General features: G+C 47.7%; 1 protein-coding gene across 1 annotated transcript in view; it reads left to right on the plus strand.

The window, feature by feature from the left end:
* Positions 1-20,399, plus strand: part of LOC119444923 (neprilysin-1) — a 34,226-nt gene that overhangs the window by 5,771 nt on the left and 8,056 nt on the right. The window lies entirely within an intron of this gene.

The following is a 20,399-nucleotide window of genomic DNA, read 5'->3' on the forward strand; positions in this document are numbered from 1 at the left end:
ACATTCTTGTAAAGTATTTAAACTTCACGTTTGTAAATTACCAAGCGAACACTCAGCGTTCATACCACACAGCAGCACAATCGTGATCTGCGAACTGATGAACTTATAGCGCAATTATTCAGCAAAGTAATAAAATTGAGAAGTACCGAAGCAACCTCAAACCTCACACAGCTGTCCAAGACATTAGTAATACCACGGGAGCATTGGCAGATTCGATGGTCAGCGCCGTGTCACGGATCGGAGGCACGAGAGCTGCAACAGCAGACCCATTCTCAAAGAGGATGCTCTTGATTGAGCATCGTCTGCTACGCTATTCAAGTAAGCTTCATAATGCCGTGGATGCTAACCCACTTCAAGTTTACAAAGGCGCACACGTGCTGCTGCGGCACAGTGTTTACGATTGGTAATTGCAAACGATTGATGTGCTTATAAAAAGCATGGGCTATGCCGGGTTCATAAGAACAGTCTAGGACACGATGATCAGACACCATGACGTTCTGTGCTCAGGCGCTGACCCTCGCTACTTTCGCAAGCGCGTTCCGTGACAAGTCGCTGACCGACGTGCCAGTCGACTCCAGAATGAGTCGCTGGCGCTGCACACGCACACAAACACACAAAAAACAAATCCGAGGGCAGCTAAGCACTTCTTATGAGTTGTCCATGCCCAAGCATTAATGTCCAATTGAACGCCGCTGAGCGGTCCTTCTAGTTATGAACTCCTCGCGGCAAGCCATCGCGTTGAGGCGCTTGACCAACACCTCCTAGATAGCACAAGGCCGGTGCACTTCGATTGGTGGCGTCATTCTACCTTGCCCGACTGCCATATAATCTAATGGGGACGCTGCCGAGTAAGCCACGTTGATTTTGACGTCACTCCTATCATCCCGCGGAAAAACATCGCTCGAGAATGCCTTCCTACATGCGTAGTTAGGTTAAACCAAGTTAGGACCTAGCAGGCAACGAAGTTCATACATAGCAGTAGCAGTCAGTAAGCTTCACTGTGCCTAAGCTTTGCGCGACCGAGTGCAAACTTGCCTGATTTCTTTTTGATTCTCGCAACTTGCCGGCATGTTCTCGTTTTGAGTGACCGGATAACGGCTTTGACTTTTGGTCCAAGGTCACTGGAAGGTCACCGAGAACGGGAGCTAAAGCACTTCATGCTTAATATTCTTTATACAGAAGTAGTAAGGAGATCTTTTAAAGGCGTATGAACCAATGTTCTTTATACAAAAGTAAGAAGGGAGTCTGTTAACGGTGTACTTAAAATTGTATTTATCCAAAAGTAAAAAGGACGTCTTTTCACGGTGTATTTAGAACATTCTTTATACAAAAATAAGAAGAAAGTCTGTTAACGGTGCATTTAAATATTCTTTGAAGAAAAGTAACAAAAGTATTTTGACGGTGTATGAACAAATGTTACACAAATGTAAATGTAACTAGACTGTCAGTAAAATATACAGAAAGTTGGTAGGAACCTAAATAACGTTAACAGGCATTTTCATAACGGGCGTTTCGCGTCGGCGTCCCTCTGACTAACCGAGCGAACGAACGCAGCGAAGGATGAAACAGAAGAGTTTATTGTTGGAAAGGGTGAAAGAATGGGTTATAGTGCAGCGCAATAACTGTCTCTCAAAAGAGGACATGAAACAACGAACTCGAAGCGCAGTGGGGGGTGAAAGAGGGTGAAAGTGAAGAGAGCCCGAGGCAGACAGCGGAGGAGGAGGGGCATTCCGAAAACATCAGAAAAAAGCATAGTGCCGTGCAAGACGGGCTCTGCGGCGACGACTCCTAGGAGTTGGCGCCAGGGGTGCGCGCGATTGTCTGTTCACCGATGGCATGCGGCGAGCACGTCCAACGATATCATATATAGAAACAAAGCGCTGCATGAGTGGAGGTCTGCCTGAGGCGGCTGCCGTGAATCGCGCCCAGGTGTCACCAACGTGCTGCTTCTCGCGATCTTGCAATTAGCGAGGCAGTCGCGCCACACATTGCTGCGTTTGCAATCTGTCGCACGAGACAGATTATCCGCGCCAGCCAATAATTTCGCGAAATGAAAACACGTATAGAACTGCGCTCAAATATCGTATTAGGGAGTATCGTAATCATCGGTGAATTTGTTTTACAGCTCTTAAGGTATTTGTATCAGTCCGCCACATGCAAGGTGCAAACATTTACGTTCGTGGACCCATTGAAGGCATGGGCGAAGTGACAAAACCGGCCATCACAGGAGGTACGTTTTTTTTTTGTCATTTTCGTTGTAATAAGTTCTGCTGCAAAGTTCTGTGAGCAATGAAAACAACTTGAGCATCGAGAAGAAAAGCGCATCCGCACAGTTTTAGCGCCGAATTTGCCAGGGTCTGGACACGTATAGTTTTAGATATCTATATTCCCACCTCGGTGCTTCAACCATTCAAATGTTCCTAGGCTTAGCGTGAGCTCGCGAGTTGGATTGACGGCTCCCTCCGGAATAGGGTGAGAGCCATCATTCGCCGGATTGATGGCGCTCACCCAAATATAAGTTATACGAGCGGTTGGGCATTCCGATGGGTGCGGAATGAGGAATGGCTCGCGTAACGCACGATGTATAAATTATTCCGGAGCTCGTACCCTCCCCAGAACGGTGTCCCCTCACAATCCACATGCTTGTACAGAACGTTTCCCCCTTAATTATATATATATATATATATATATATATATATATAATATATATATATATATAAAGCCGACTTTCTCAAGACGCTTGGAAAGCCGGCCTTCTCAAGACGCTTTACCTGTTGCGAAAAGCTGATGGCACGACTTTCTAAGTGCGGATCCTAAACATGTATCAATGCCTCTTTTCACTATTTTGGAGTGTTCAGACGCGTAATTTAAGATTTAGTTGCTGTTCTAGGGTTATATAGCCATCAAAATGTTGTGCTGTAAATCTTAACAGTAAGTAAAAAAAATGAATTTTATTATTGGTCAGCAGAACATGAGCAAAGCCGAGACCCATTCGTTCTTTATCAAAGAAGGAATGGGTGTACTTGGGTGTATCTCTTTATCTTTCGCAACAGATAAATCGTCTAGAGAAGGCCGGCTTTCTAAACTTCATTGTTTAATCAGTCTGCGAAGGGCTTGTAAAGAAGAAAAACTCGCAGTTTCACCCGAAAGGCAAAACATCAATTGAGAATAGTAGTTTTATTGGCTGCATAAACTTGGACACATTCACTTAATAACTTAATTTACAAGCATGAGGTCAGGGCGCGCAAGAAAACATGAATGTATCCCACTCGATGACCGCAGACAACCACTGTCAAAGCGCTGGCGTGAGCAAGCACGGCTGCAGCATCGATCGAAGGTTCGTGCGGTCTATCGATTCAACGGAAACTGAGCGGTGAAAGAATATCGCATAGAAAGCTAAGAGCCGCGTGGAGATCGCTTTCAAGATACGGTGCGCGCGACCGCCCGCCGGCGCGCAAAGTAGATGTGCGGCGTTGCTGGTAGAGTAGAAGCTGCACCCCGTCCCTCCCGCGCTGCCTTCCCGCTTACCTCATTTTCGCGTGGGAGATTGAGTCGCCAGTTCCCATTGCGTCCGGTCGCAAGATACTCATTTGGTGACGCAGCTAAACGTCGCCTCCCCTCCATCCCTCCCATCCCCCCACGGCCTTTCGCACGACGGAATATGTCGCGTTTGCTTTCCGCCGTGCGTTTGCTCTCCGTTAGAGCACGCGTCCCTCTTGCGCTTTCACTTCCATATACAGCATACGGCGCGCGGCGACAATTTTATCGCTCTTGGACTTTATATAGGGAACCTCACGGCGATGGCAACGGCGACAACGACGGCGGCGCCGACGGCAAAAATCCGCTTGGAGTGTCTATATAATTGCCATGGCAATAATAAAAAAATCGGCAATCACCCCAGCAGCTGATAGAAACGGGAAAAAGTTTACAGTCATTCCTTATATACATCAGATCTTGTCCTTCGTCCGGTTAGCGCTGCCCACCCCTAAGAATATGTTCGGCTAATGAATGTCTGTACATCCTTCAGTGCCCGTCAGCTTAGCGACAGCCTGGCATGGTCATGCTGTTCTCATATTTTACGCGCATTTCCCCATAAGATTTAGTTTTATTGACGTGACAGTAAGTTCATTTCACTGCTTAATGTTTTTGAGGATGGTTCACCGTTGTCCTTTCAGTTCACCTCACAGACATAAGCGAGATTACAGTCTTTACCATACCGCATGTGAAAGTGTTGTGGGATTCAAACCTATTATATATATATATATATATATATATATATATATATATATATATATTCATCCTCGCACTGCACAGTTACTTTTCAGACACGCACTTTAGGCCGGGGAAACGTGGTTACCGTTGATCTACACCAAGACGATTGCTCCAGTTCTGGCGAAAGTCGAGACGCCTGTGCCCTCCTACCACTCCTTTTTGTTTTCTTACAGCGCTGTTCCAAGATGTTGAATCGTATTCTCCGGTTTGCGTGATGTCAGTGGCGATGAGCGAGGTGCATGTTTACAGATATCTTGTCAAATATTCATGGAGCAGCGAAGCAAACATAAAGAGAACAGCTACACTAAGATTAGGTGAACGTATATCCGCAAGAACAACTGATTAGGTATGTAAGACAATCGCAACCTGTTGTTATATTAGCATAGTGGAATATCTGGTAACGTATGCGAGAGCGACTAGAAGCCCTGGTGGCAAATCTTGTTACAACGTCATCGAGAAACTAGAAGCCACTAGAAATATAGGTGACATAGAGCCTGCCCTTGGCAATACAACTTTTGCTTGTTTTAAATAAACAAGACCATCACGAGGTGTCTCCACCAGCACTTTTACGCGCATACAATTCTTACTATACACGTCAACGCTAAAACGTCGTCTTTATGTAATGTATGCGCAACCAGAATTCAAAACGCGCATGTTAGTGGCGCTGATGTATAACGTCGGGATAGATATCTTTCGGCTTGCTATCGCCAATCTTGCTCCGCCGTAAATAGACCCGTGTTAAGCCTTGATTGAAGGAAGTCGATTGAACCCGATAATTATTTAATCAAATCGAGAACATCTTAAATCGTAAAGAGGTAATCCACACATGCGAGTAATATTAAATTCACTCAAACGCAAAAAAAGTTCTTTTTTTTTGCTGCCCACGCACTTATCGTAGACAGTGAACGAGTTCACCTTCGTCTTGCGTTCTTTAGTAGAAGCGGCACACTTTCCCCACATGTCGAAGGTGTCTTTCAGCTAAGCGAAATCCAGGCATGGTCATGTTATTCCCTTATTTTGCCCGTATTTCTCATTAAGATTTTGTTAAATCGGCGTGACATTGGGTTTGTTTCGTAGCATTAAGTTTTTCTATACTTCGCCATACATCAATATATTTTGAAGTATAGAAATTACTTCCGTTTCGGTAAACCGAACTTTGTATGTTAGCCTTGTCTGACGACGCAGTATCCTCATACATAGATATCAGGTTGACAATTTGCGTAGTCTTCGTGGCAGTGGCGCATAACGTGGCGCGGCTCATTTGCAGAAATGTGGGCCGGATCAATTGCAAAGTACACGAAAAACACGTACCAAGGCAGTGATATCATCGACTACCAGAAGAGGGTCCCGCTGTTCCTGTCGAAGGCGCTGGAGTCCAAAGACGTTGGCTCGCACGGAATGCGGTGCTGTATAGCCTGGGGCCTATTGCGAACGCTCATAAATTACACGGATCCCAATTTATTGGTGAATGATGAAAACCCCGAAGACGTGTGCTACAAGCACGCCAACAGACTTATGGGGTACGCTATCACCAGCCGGTTCTACCATTCGGGTGAGTTGAAGGGCTCTCATAAATTCTTGATGAGCGGGCAGTTTAGCTTGTGCAAAATTACAGCGCTTAATTGCTGATTGAAATGGTTACTAAACACTCGGCGTGTAATATGTATAGAAAGAGAGAGCAAGATAGAATAACTTAACCGCCACGGTGGTTCAGTTAGCTAAAGCGTTGCGCTGCTGAGCACGAGGTGGCGAGATCGAACCCCGGCCGCGGCGACCGCATTTCGATGGGGGCGAAATGCAAAAACGCCCGTGCGCTTGCGTTGTAGTGCACGTTAAAGAACCCCGGGTGGTCAAAATTATTCCGGAGCCCTCCACTACGGCGTGCCTCATAATCAGAACTGATTTTTGCACGTGAAACCCCACACAGAAGAAGAAGAAGAAAGATGGAATAACTTGAGATCTTTGAATACGTTTCCAAAAGCAGCCCACATAACTAAAGGAATATGATATATATATATATATATATATATATATATATATATAGTGGAAGAAACGGAGGAGCACACTTCAGAGAATTGCATGTTTCATGGTTGAACGTGTCGGCCGTGGCACGGTCTTTGTTAGCATATGTATGTATGTATGTATATATATATATATATATATATATATATATATATATATATATATATATATATATATATATATATATATTGTTACGGGGAGAATATAAATAGAATGGATATATTTACAGGGTAAGGCGCACAACGCTGCAGCAATCGTTCAGGGGAGCGCGTGCACACCAGAAAAACCACCCGTCGTCGTCGTCATCGTCCAAGCACCGACCACAGGATCGCCGCTCGTGACATTACCCGCCGGCGGCAGAAGCACCGTCCCGGTGCAATTAGGGCCCGGGCTGAGAGTGGTACGGTTTTAGACGCGAGACATGGACTATGTCACTCGCGATTGTTGCAGAGGCCGACGTAGGATTTAGCGGAGCGATTTCATAGGTCACATTAGTGACTTTGCGTACGACGCGGTAAGGGCCAGCATAACGGGAGAGAAGTTTTTCGCATAGGTCAACGCGACGTGACGGGAACCACAGCAAGACGAGCGATCCCGGAGGGAAGTTCACCTCCCGGTGTCGGCGGTCATAGAGACATTTTTGTTTAACCTGTGAAGCCGACAAGCGATCGCGGGCAACCTGACGGGCGATGTCAGCACGGGCAAGAGCATCACGAGCATAGGCAGAGGATGTGTCTGCGTGAGCATGAAGTATGGTGTCCATAGGTAATGGTGGGTCGTAGCCAAAAAGTAGATAAAAAGGTGAATAGCCAGCTGTGTCGTGAGAAGAGTTGTAGGCGAAGGTCACAAAAGGCAAGTTAATGTCCCAGTCTCGGTGGTCCTCAGACACGTACATAGCAAGCATATCTGTGAGAGTACGGTTGAGGCGTTCAGTAAGGCCATTTGTCTGTGGATGGTACGCAGTGGTGAACTTGTGATTGGTCTTGCAAGAACGAAGAATGTCGTCGACCACTTTAGACAGGAAGCAGCGGCCGCGGTCCGTGATTAACTGACGAGGAGCACCGTGGCGCAGGATGACGTCGTGAAGAAGGAAATCGGCTACATCAGTAGCACAGCTGGTGGGAAGTGCTCGTGTAACAGCGTACCGCGTTGCGTAGTCAGTAGCGACTGCACCCATCTATTGCCAGTGGTTGACATGGGAAAAGGCCCTAGAAGATCGAGTCCCACCCGGAAAAATGGTTCATCAGGGATGTCGAGGGGCTGAAGGCTGCCAGCAGGCAGTAGGGCAGGAGTCTTGCGTCGCTGGCAGTGGTCACAAGCCGCAACGTACTGTCGCACAGAACGGTAGAGACCAGGCCAAAAGAAGCGCCTACGGATGCGATCATACGTGCGTGACACGCCTAGGTGTCCGGCCGTCGGTGCATCGTGAAGCTGGCGCAAAACAGTAGAGCGAAGATGCGCGGGGACAACAAGCAAGAGCTCAGCGCCGTCAGGCCGGGCGTTGTAGCGGTGTAAGGTGTCATTGTGGAGCGCAAACATCCGTAGGGAAGGGTCAGGGTGTGGCGAGTTGAGACCGTCTATAATAGGCGGCAAAGATGAGTCGCGGCGCTGTTCGTCAGCTATGTGGGCGAAGTCTGTAATGGCCAGAACAAAGGTGTCAGATTCATCTTCCAGTGTATCAGGGGGATCGACCGGGTATCGTGACAAGCAGTCAGCGTCTTGGTGAAGCCGTCCAGATTTGTAGAAAACAGAAAATGAGTACTCTTGCAAGCGGAGTGCCCAACGGCCAAGGCGACCAGTGGGATCCTTGAGCGAGGAGAGCCAGCAAAGCGCATGGTGGTCTGTAATAACTGAAAAGTGCCTGCCATACAGGTACGGACGGAATTTTGCGATGGCCCAGACGAGTGCTAAGCACTCGCGTTCTGTGATAGAGTAATTTTGCTCCGATGGCGACAGAAGGCGGCTTGCATAGGCGACCACGCGGTGGAGGCCGTGCTGCTGTTGTGCAAGGACGGCGCCTATACCGTGGCCACTGGCGTCGGTACGAACGTCCGTGCTGGCTGACGGGTCGAAATGTGCTAGAACAGGTGAGTTCGTTAGGATGGCAACGAGCGATGAAAAGGCGTCCGCTTGGTCACGACCCCAAGTGAAAACGACGTCCTTCTTGAGTAGGCCAGTTAGAGGGCGGGCCACTTCCGCGAAGTTCTGGACAAAACGACGGAAGTATGAACACAGGCCAAGAAAACTGCGGACATCCTTGGCCGACCGTGGAGTAGGGAACTGACTAACCGCGCGGACTTTGTCAGGGTCTGGCTGCACGCCTGCAGCGTCAACAAGGTGGCCGAGAACGCAGATTTGACGATGCCCAAAGCGACATTTCGACGAGTTAAGCTGAAGACGATCGCGGCGAAAAACATCAAGGACGGTGGACAGGCGAGTGAGATGGCTCTCAAACGTAGTCGAAAAAACGATAACATCGTCCAGGTAGCAAAGGCATATGGACCACTTGATGCCTCGAAGAAGAGAGTCCATCATGCGCTCGAAAGTAGCAGGGGCGTTACATAGGCCAAAAGGCATCACTTTAAATTGATAGAGGCCATCAGGAGTCACGAAGGCGGTCTTCTCGCGGTCTTGGTCGTCCACAGCGATTTTCCAGTATCCTGAGCGCAGGTCGATGGAAGAGAAATATTTGGCGCCATGCAAGCAGTCCAGCGCGTCATCAATACGCGGGAGAGGATACACATCCTTCTTGGTAATCTGGTTAAGGTGGCGGTAGTCTACACAGAATCTCCAGCTATTGTCCTTCTTTTTCACGAGTACGACGGGAGAGGCCCAAGGACTGCATGAGGGTTCAATTATGCCTTTGCCCAGCATTTTCTCCACTTCCTGTTGGATGACAGCACGCTCCGGAGCTGACACACGGTAAGGCCGTCGGTGAATAGGACTCGCATCGCCGGTATGAATGCGGTGGGTGACGACGGAAGTCTGGCCCAAAGGACGGTCGCCAAAGTCAAAGATATCCTGGTAGGAAACCAGCACGCGGCGAAGGGCAGCGGACTGTGCCGGAGCGAGGTCTCCTGATATCATGCGGGCGAAGTGGTCGCAGGACGAACCTGACTGCGACGACGGCGGTGAAAAATCCGGTGGAGGTTCTGTGGTCAAGGCAGAAACCGTGTGGCCGGCCAATGGGGTCAGATGAGCGAGTGATATGCCGCGAGGAAGAACTTGCGTCGAGTAGCCAAAATTGAGGATGGGAAAGGCGGTGCCGTTGTTTCTAACTGTCACCACCGTATCGGGTAGCGCGACGTTGCGTGTCATGGCGACCTCAGGAATAGGGCAGGCAACGTAGTCGCCGTCGGGTAGGGGCGGAAAGGCTGACAGCTGGACGTATATTGCGGCTTGCGGAGGCAGTCGAAGAAACTCGACGGAGCGTAGCCGGGGTGGGCCGGCATCAACGTTGTCGGGGCACGAAGGAAGTTCTAGCCGGAGAAGGCCCGCGGAGCAGTCGATAAGGGCAGCGTGAGTGGACAGAAAGTCGATTCCCAAGATGAGGTCATGGGGGCACTGTTCTAGAACAGCAAAAAGAACAGATGTGTGGCGACCAGAAATAGTGATGCGTGCAGTGCACATTCCAAGTACGGCAGGTGTACTCCCGTCGGCTACTCGGACGGTAGGTGAAGTCGCGGGCGTCAGGACTTTCTGGAGGCGGCGCCGGAGGCTCGAGCTCATTACAGAAATTTGTGCGCCGGTATCAACAAGAGCGGTAACTGCCACACCATCAACCAGAACTTCAAGAAGGTTGCATCGGGTATAAGGGACAATCAGAGGATTTTCAGGCCGGGTCGTAAATGCAGCGTCACCTCCGGGGGCTGCACTGGCTAGTTTTCCGAGAGGTGGCCAAAGGGAGACCGAGAGCGGCGAGGTTGGGGCGAGCGAGGGCCACAGGGGTGCTGTGATCACAAGAGATAGTGCTGTGGTTTCATTTCGCATTGTGGTTGGCACAGAGATGGCGACTTCGTGTGTGTGCTTATGTGCCCACAAAGTTTTGTGAGATACGAATGACATGGATATATGCAGTAGGTTACACAAGAAAGCTGTCGCTGACTTTTACAATCAATTTCGGCGGTTTCTACCACATTCTTTTCCTTTTCTTTGAATTTTCACTTGATTTACATGGCATGACTGACTTCTATGGCCGACTTGGCGGTAGACAGCTGCTAGCTCACCCGACAATATTGACCGTTTTCGCGGCGATCCCGTGGGCGCTGCCATGTTTGATCACGTGGTGACGCGTCCATTGCTTGCCTCAACTGCCTCCGTTGCCTGCTTGTTTACAATGGAAGTGTATGACGCCGGCGCAGCTTAGAAAACCTCTGTTTTCGGAGATATCGTAGACGGTGACTAGGTGGAGGACACGAAGCTTTGATCACAGCTTCAGAGAACATGCAAAAGCGCTTTTGGAGCTGATTAAGCTATGCCCATACGGCGCAATGAGCGTATATGGTACTTCTTATAAAAGCAGGGGCTAAATGTGTATTCCAAGCTATCCAAGCATTTTGAAGCAGTGGCTTGTCAGTTTCTGACTCAGTGAAGTTCCTCGGTGCGGCCACTATCTGATTATTTTCTGCCTAATCGCTCGCGGGTGTGCTCAGTTCCGATAAATTTGTTTTTGCTGCGCACATACTTGAAACGTAGCTGTTTTGTACATTGTAATACCTTGTAGCAAACATATATTATAGCTAGTAAGTCGCTTACTCTTATGGACCGTCACGAAGTATTCAGCTTCGACCATTCGTGCGCCATAGGTGTAGTCCGTCATTTATTGTGCCTATACAGTGCGCATATATTCAAGTGTACGCCCATTCACTTATTCTTGATACGTCGGCGATTGAGTGGCCGTAAGTTTTCCTGCCATTTGGGACAGATGTGTATAGATAACGTGCGCGAAACTTACTATGACAGGAAACGGCGCTACTCGCTTTGTCATTGTTTAACGAGTGGTACTCACTCTTTCCGACGTTCTGGGGACTGAAGCCCTTCCTTTGAAGGTTAGTGATACAAGGCTGGCGGCTGAGCAAATTTCTGTATCCTCGAGGAAAGCCGTACATATCGAAGTGCCGGAAACACGTTCGGACACTTGCAGCAGTGGTTCGCGAACTTGGCCACACAGACTCATTCCATTCCTTAACATGCCAGTCGCTATTTTTGCAGCCAGCTACTGCACACGTCTTCAATCCACATGATTCAATCTAGCATGATTGGAGCACAGTGTGTTAGCGAAAACTCAGTTGCATTTCTGACAGCTGATCGCACAGAAGCAAGGTAGAAGCGGTAATGGTTTCGTATTCGTGCGTGGTCGCTGAGGAGAGGTATGGCGCGCCGCCGTGAGCGCCATCTCGTTTCTCTAAAACAAACTGCTCCGCGAAAAGGGTCAATAGGTGGTCACACACCGCTCTACGGCACTATATTGTTATCGATAAGACGTAAATTTATTTTACAAAGGTTTTTCTTTCACTACCTCTCTGTAGCGCATCTGATGCTGCGATAAAAAAACTCGAAATAGAAAATGCAATTGCGGGCACTCTAGCGGATCCGCGCTTCTATCGATAAATCAATACTCGCCGCGGCGGCTCAGTTAGCTAAGGCGTTCCGCTGCTGAGCACGAGGACGCGGGATCGAATTGCGGCCGCGCCGGCCGCATTTCGATGAAGGCGAAATTCAAAAACCCCCGTGTGCTTGTTAAAGTGCACTGTTAAAGAACCCCAGGTGGTCAAAATTAATTCGGAGTCCTCCACAACGGCGTGCCTCGCAATCGGAACTGGTTTTGGCACGTAAAACTCTAGAAAGACGAAGAAGATAGAAAAATGAAGCGTTTTTCGCGTGATGAAAGTTGCAGCGAATGCTGGCGGGCTGTGTGAAAAAGTTATAGGCGTGGTGATAGCATTAGATGCATTCTGAGAAACTGTCGCTTTCTGGTATTACGTACACAGGTGCAGTTAACACAGGAAGCTAACGTTCTGTGGCGGGTACACGTCGTGTAATTAGAATACACACCTTGTAAAATTTGGGAGTGAATGATGTAACCGTAAGGGTCTCTCAATACTGTAGCAATCACCTTGCGCCTCGCGGCTTGTCGGGTTTCAAAAACGCTCTTTGGGAAAGAGCTGTAGCAAAACAACGACTGGGATTAGACCCGGACCCGGACGTGACTCGTTCGTTATCTGCAGTAGCAACTGAGCGAGCAGCGCCCGTGGCCGCTGCTCGTGATCGGCGCACCTTCTTCTTCTTTATTTGCAACAAGGGCTACTTGATGTGTCGGGCTGAAAGAGAAAGGCTATGTGCATAAAAGACTAACCGTGTGCTTATGCTTTAGGAACACCATGCCATGTTTTAACAATAACAAGAGAAAGTGAAGCCACAGGCAAACTGCCACGAAAGTCGCGAAAACACGTTATCGTGTAGCGAAGTTAACTTATAATGGTTTCTACGAGAACGTTTCGACTTGTCCAAGTGAAACTTCTCTCACATCGTCCTGAGCTACTACGCTTTTAACAATGCGGTATAGTTTTTTAATGCGAATATGATTTCTTTCCTACTTCGGCTGTTTTGAGTCTATCTATCTATCTATCTATCTATCTATCTATCTATCTATCTATCTATCTATCTATCTATCTATCTATCTATCTATCTATCTATCTATCCTCTTATGCTGCACGAGTTGTCCGATTTTTTGCTTGCCTGGACCACTTCGCTGTCGTTCGATTATCGTCATTCCAACTTCCTGACATGACACAGATCATTCCATCGTCCTTACGCATTCTACCCCGATCCAGTGGCCCTAGTTGTCTAATGGCTTGAGACACTAGGCGTGGACTTGTGGTCGCGATTCCGTCGTGGTCGTAGCATCGCCGTCATTTCAGCTTTGTCATCTAACAATCGTCATGCCGTCATCATCATGTCACCACTGCCATACAGTCGCCATGCGTTGGCTGTGACACACCCATAGTGACGGCGTCGTGGTCATTCAATTGTCGTCATTCCAGTTCCATGATCTGACTCTCGTAATGCTGTTGTCGTCACGCCTTTTACGCCGACCCAGTGGTCGAACTTGTGTAATAACTTGGAACAGTAGGTATGTGTTCGGGGTCGTCATGCCGTCGTGGTCCTTGCATCGTCGACAACACGCTGTCGTTTTATCATTGTCATCACTTTAGTATTGTTATCCTATTATCATCATGCTGTGGTCGTCGCACAGCCTTCTTCGTTTCACCCATGTCAATCTTTCTTCCTCATTATTTTGTAATCTTACTGTCGTCATTCAATTGTGGTTATACCGGCCTTGTTATGCCGTCATTATCAGACAGTCACTATCATGACTCAATTGTCAAACCATCGTCGTATGTCAAACCATCGTCGTAGTCACCGTCACGTTATTGTCATCACACATTCCTCGTCATTCCATTGTCCTGAAGTCGTTGTCAGGTCATCGTCATCTTATAGTCGTCCTCATGCATTCGCTTACATACCGTCATCGGGATGTCGTCGCGACAGTTGCATCGTCCTGTAACTTCGCCATTCAACTCTTTTCATGCCGTCGTCTTCATCGTTGTCTTCAGTGCCATCGTTGTCACGCTCTCGTTTCACCATCGTCTTCCCTTCAGTATCGTTATCCCATCGTCGTGTCATCGTCTTCATACCCGCTTCGTCGATTGTTCGACGCCATTACTTATTCATCACTCTATCGTAATCGTGTTGTCGCCGTTCACTGGAGATTATGCCGAAATTCTAATGACATCGTCATCATTGCGCCGTCGTCACACAGATACTATCATGAATCTGTTTTCATACCATCATCGTCATTTCATCTTAGTTCTGCCACTGTCGTCATTCCTCCTTCTTCCTCCAGTTGTCGTCATATCTTCGTCGTCCCGTCATCGTCGTCATACAGTCGTTGTCATCTCGTTGCCCTAATGTCATCGTCGTCACGTTGTTTTCGTTATACCATCATAATAACTTTTCATGTGACATCTCCTTGTCATGGCATAATCATTATTCGCTGTCGTTCCACCGACATGATTCATTCTCCGTGATTCCATCGTCAATACGTCGGCGTCACACTGTCGCCGTCATGCCTCCATGCTAGTGGCCGACCTTGGCAAGTTAGTGCCATATAAGAGCTGTAATATGTCGGCTTATGTGGTATTTAGTCAAAGCAACGGAAGTCTCAGAATTGCCATTACACGTGTCGAATGTGATGTGTCGCTACACTGCTCGATTGCTATTCACAATGGCGTTGACGGACAGTGTGAGATGAGTTCTGCCGTAATTTCTTTCTTTTGTTACTTTCATATTGTCGAATGCGATAAACATTTTGTGAAGTCCTAAGTACTTTTTAAAACAATGGTTTCTTTTCGCGCTTTCCTATCCGTGGCCGCTCGGGGATGCTACTGTCCTGTTGAGCAGCTGATGTTGAAGGAAGATAAATTGAAGTAAGTACCCGATGGAGGGATTGGGCCTCCGTCCCCCGGCTCAACAGTTCGATGCTAACCATTAATGCAACAATTCTACACGTACCTATACTTCCATCGTACCAACACTGATTAGCTCGTTGAAATGATCGCCGCGTGTGTCACATTGCGTATAGCACAGGTGTGCGGGAGCGCGTGCTTGCATAACCGAGTTGATGCGAAGGGGATGCGTTGAACAGCTTGTAACGTGGATGATGTGGTATGGGCGAGTGCTCTCGATATGACCTTGTACTGACATTGTGATACGACATAAACTAAAAAAAAAAGGTTTCTGCACACGTTATGCATTTACAGAAAGTTTCTCTAGATGTAGGTACCGAAAGATGCGCTGAATCTGTCGCCGATCTTACGTATTTTCTTTCAAACGAAGCTTGTTATAAGGCGCAGATTTCGGTAAGCGCTCGTGTACGCAAAAAATGACCATCATCAGCAATGGCTCGAGCGCCGTCGTCTTCTTCCACAGCTGGGACTTTGGCGCCCCTCGCCAAAACCACGCGAACGCGCTCGTACCTTTGCTTCCGGGTTCGTCGTCGTCGACTTCTTCCACAGCTGGATCCGTTGCCGCTCATCATTCCAGCGTAGAATTTCACTTCTCATCTGTAGTCGCAATGGGGAGGGCGCGTTTACAGGGTATGAGCTATTGCTTAAGGGCGTATGAGCCATTCGTTGTCTTACCGTGACTGGACAGATTTAATTTTGAAGCAATTAATTTTGAAGAATCGCAAGCGGCAATGGTAGGCGGATGCTGTTACCCAGGCCGCCAAGCAAACTCGAGACATTGAACGCAATCGTTTGTGGTTCGAAAACAACTTGTCCCTTCATCAGGGTGAGCCGCTCCGACGAACAGCGACACAAGTATACGAACGAATAGATTCTAAGGCAGGATGAATTAACAAGCGCACATTCCAGTAAACATAAAGTTGGTGGCAAAGGGGGCTGGTTACATACAAGCTTCGCCTATCATCACGCTTCACGGATTGGAAGGGCCGACGAATTTCTTTTATCTACATCCACTTCATTTATTTTGTATGTCACCTGTTCACTTTTCACATTTCTGGGCTGCTGCATTAATAGAGCAGCATAAATTAGCAGTTCTAATTTTAAGTGGAAATGCCCGCTAATATTGAGGCGGCTCTTTACTATTCATTGAAATAGTTACTTGATTACTACATTTTTATTGCGAAATATTGTTTACTGCAACCGATTTTTTTGGGGTGGCCTGCGTATATCGGCGTTTTCTAGGTCCGGTCGTGGTAGTGGTGCAGTTTAATGTTACGTGCCCCAGCGAAGCCATTGGGTATCTGTCACTGAGTTGACCGGGTATTCGTCACTGGTTTTAGTTCGCTTCCAATCTTACATCTTGCGATTATAAATATTCTGCCCTACTTATTATGAACATAAAGCACAACAGCGTATAATCTCTACATAGCCGTTCGCTGCGCAACATTTGCTTTATTCATATAACCGTTCTCTGCGAAGCATGAATACTTACCATGGCGTCGACGTTCGCTACAATTGGATCCGCCGAATGCTTTATCACTTTCGATTTTTTGTTTAAGTTTTCCATGTTCCACTAACATAACGTTCTCATTTACTTATATCTTTTATATTTCATGTCCATGTTGGAAGCTTATCTTTTTTTATGTTTTATGCTGCACATCGCTCTCTCCTTATGAAATACCCTAACTGAGGTCCTCGGGCCAAAAATGGCTACTATGGCGAAGAAAATCCGCATTGTCGGAATGTCCGCGCCAACTTGAAGCTTCCCTCGTGTCGGCATTGTTCATCTCTTCAAGACTCTAAAGCTTAGGTAACGTAGCACCTTTCACTCTGTGAACTGCTAATAGCAGCCGAAGCGCGCCCACGTCGTCAGCAAACTGTTAACAGTAGCCATTAAACATAGGTGTTTCTAACTGGAACCTTTGAAATCATCTACAGAACACTGTCTGAAGTGCTAGGCATTTATGTAGATATTTCTTGACCACTGGTTCTCTTGCTGGGCTGCGCTGACGCTCTGGCCTCTACGAGGCCATTGCTAATTAGTGGCAAGCTACCTAATCGCCGTTTTGTTCTAAACTAACATGCCCGAATGTGCACGTGTGGAATAGAAGAAAGTGAAGTGCCACGAGCATATACAACACCGAGGAAGAATTATGGCGATCTCAAAGCGGCCGCGCTGATGCTTGAAAAGAAAAGCATTACATTCACGGAGGTTTCCATCATCGACACAGGCTAAAGTTGAGATGGAGACCGCATGAACGTATGTATAAAGAGCAGGTGAGGGTGTTATCGTAAGTGAAAGTTCACTAAGATAGTATGTTCTAGAAAGCCGGTGGGGAGAACGTGTAATCTGAACAAACAATGCAAGATGTTTGGGGGAGCTTGCATAAAATACGAACATTGGACGAATCTTTAAAGATTGAGTACATCGAACGAGATTTACATCGCACTAGTGGGTCTTAATTTCTACCTGCTGTAGCAGTAAATGAGTTACAGGCTCGGAAGGAATCAATGCAATATAAGTTTTATTTTTCTTCCTTGCATTGTGTCCAACAACTAGTAATCAGCAAGAACACACTCAATGAGGTCCGCGAAATTGCTTCCAACATTCGCAAGGCCTATCAAGCGGCATTCCAATCGTCAAGCTGGATGACGGGATCAGTACGCGAAACCGCCCTGAAAAAAATAAAGAAAATGCGGCATCACTTCGGGGCCGTTGATGCTACCTACGTGGAGAAGTACTACGGTAAGTGTCTCACCTTGAACTCATCTGATACGCCCGTCTGATTAGAATAGGAATCCCATAGAAATTGACATTTTTGGGCTGCAGCGCCACCTTGGTTCACATTTGATGACGCCAATTTCCCGACATTACCGGCGTGCTTGCGGTGCCTGAATTCTCAGATTTTGCATGAAAGTGTGATTGTTCGTTGTACTTAAAACCACGAAAAGAAAAATTGTCAATTTTTTCTTTCATGAGCCTGCAGTGAGCGTCGAGGAACCCACCCCGCTTTTCTGCTACATTATACCGGTGTTCCCTTAAACGCTTGTTGCGGCACCTTCCGCTTTGTCCCACGTAATTTTTTCCACACTTTAAAGGAAGGTATTGCAGGCATTGGGCATTGCAGGCATTGCAAGTGGGCTGATGCCGGGGCGGATGATGGTCACCGCTCGACGTGTGCTCCAGCATGCATAGACTGCTCTATCGTGGGAAGAGCACGAGGAAGAATAACTCGCGAAATTATCGAAGCATAAATGATTGATAGGCTCGCGGATAACTGTATTTCGTAACCATCAATTGCCCTTTCCCGCAAAGTGCTAGCTTATCTGCGTAATGGTGTGTAAGGTATTTTTTGTAAACGGCGCATGTATGATGATGTATGCGAAACAGTTGTATATATGTGTGGGTCCTTTGCTCGAAATAAATATTGTTGCAAGTTAGCGCCTGTGTGTGTCACCTCTTCATTCGTCCTTGTCTTTTCATGCGCTATAAGCCTCACGATGTCATACCAACAAGCCCAAATCACTGCATTACAGCACTTCTTGGGGGCTGTATCCACATGGTACCCTGCGACTGGCATGAGGGCGCCAGTTAGCTGCCATGCAGCAGGTGTCAGAGCGGCTGACGCCAAGGTGCTTTCATATTCAGCAATCTCATGAGCAGCCACAACTGCACGGTGGCTGCGTGATGCGGAAGTTTCGCTTCCCCAGGTCTCACAGTGCTCAAAGAGACCTAGGACAGCCTGGACGCCTTCCAGGTTCGTCCGTGATCAATACGAAACGAAGACGGTACTTGTTGGCCGATCATCCTTTCAGCGGGCCCCTGAACAATATGCATGTTCAGCGGTGTCTAAGGTTGACGAAGGCTCGAGACAACCTATAGTGGACCCTTCGAGGTGGATGTCTAGCGCGTTAATAGCGTTGATACTAAGCAGATAAAGAAATTCTTAAATTATAGGGTTTTACGTGCCAAAGCCACGATCTGATTATGAGGCACGCCGCAGTGGGGGACTCCGGAATAATTTCGACCACCTGGGGTTCTTGAACGTGCCCCTAAATCTACGTACAAGGATGTTTTCGCATTTAGCCCCCATCGAAATGCGGCCGCCGCGACCGAGATTTGATCCCGCGACCTCGTGCTCAGCAACCCAACACCATATAGCCACTGAGCAACCACGGCGGGTCTAAGGAGACAAGTACCTTGCCCGGCGACGTTAAAAAGCAGGAGTGCGATGCAGTTCGTAAACATAACTTCCGGCGACAAGCATCCGAGTGCGGGAATATTTTGGAGGAATCCTTTTGCCTTACTCGAGGAATGGACAGGTGGAAATTGTGAGTGAAGGACTGTTCGAATATACTGTCCATAAGGAGAGTACTTGCAGATCCTCATTATTTTTATAGTTCTTGAACCCGTGTACTTAGATTTAGGTGCACGTTAAAGAACCCCAGGTGGTCCAAATTTCCGGAGTCCCACACTACGGCGTGCCTCATAATCAGAACTGGTTTTGGCACGTAAAACCCCATAATTTAATTTAGTTCTTGAATGCCCAAGGGCATTGCACAGGGGAAGTGGTGGAACGGTAATCATAACAATTAAATTAGACCAATAAAGTAAGCCTGAGATCACAAGTTACCGGCGTACCGGCGACACATAAATCGAAGCAAATTCCTATACCAGGCGAGCTAGCCCGAGAAAAAAAAGTGCCTGCAGATAAAGCTTCTTTATGGCCAGGCGAATTGCCCTTGGCTTCTCTAACCGCAGCAGAACAATGACGCCACTTGTGCCACACGGAAGGAAAATGCCCAAGGTGTGGTTTTTTGAAGGTATAGTGCAAAAAAGTGACCCGATTCTGTATGGAACCGCACAGAAAACAATGGGGCCGCCAACTGCACGTGATATGCGACTACTCAGGAGAGTCGGGCTAGTCGCTGCTGGTTGGCTTGTCCCCATGAGCGCGGGAGGCACTAGTGGTGGCAGTGTTAAATGCCGGAGACGCGCAACTCAGCTGCGGGCGGTTGTTGGCTTAATAAATACGGGGAACAGTCAAATCCTGGTGTGTAACTGGGCGTTGGCCCCTCGGCGGGCAATTCTTGTAGTGTAGTGATGGTAGTTGCGTGGATTTCCACTGACGCGGACCACGTTTAGGGGCGAAGCACCTTAGGGCCGAGCCTTGTCGCTCGTTGTCCGCAGCTCTGGTTTGCATGCAGACCGCTAGGGGCACTGCGGTGCACAAGGGCTATATAAGCGCTGTAGATACTCTACAGATGACAGCATATATATATATATATATATATATATATATATATATATATATACATACATACATACATACATACATACATACATACATTCATACATACATACATACATATACCGTAGCTCTTGTTTGCATGGAGACCGCTAGGGGCGCTTCGGTGCACAAGGGCGTTCGTTCCCGACACACGCTCTCTTTCTCTCTCGTCCGTAGCTCTGGTTTACCCGAATGATCCCCCGGTGCTTCGCCCACTCATCATCATTCACTTCGTGGATATGCGGTGATTTTTATGAAAAGCCCGTCTGACCGGTTCGGACGAAAA

Source organism: Dermacentor silvarum, chromosome 3, assembly GCF_013339745.2.
Source record: "Dermacentor silvarum isolate Dsil-2018 chromosome 3, BIME_Dsil_1.4, whole genome shotgun sequence".
Classification (NCBI taxonomy): domain Eukaryota; kingdom Metazoa; phylum Arthropoda; class Arachnida; order Ixodida; family Ixodidae; genus Dermacentor; species Dermacentor silvarum.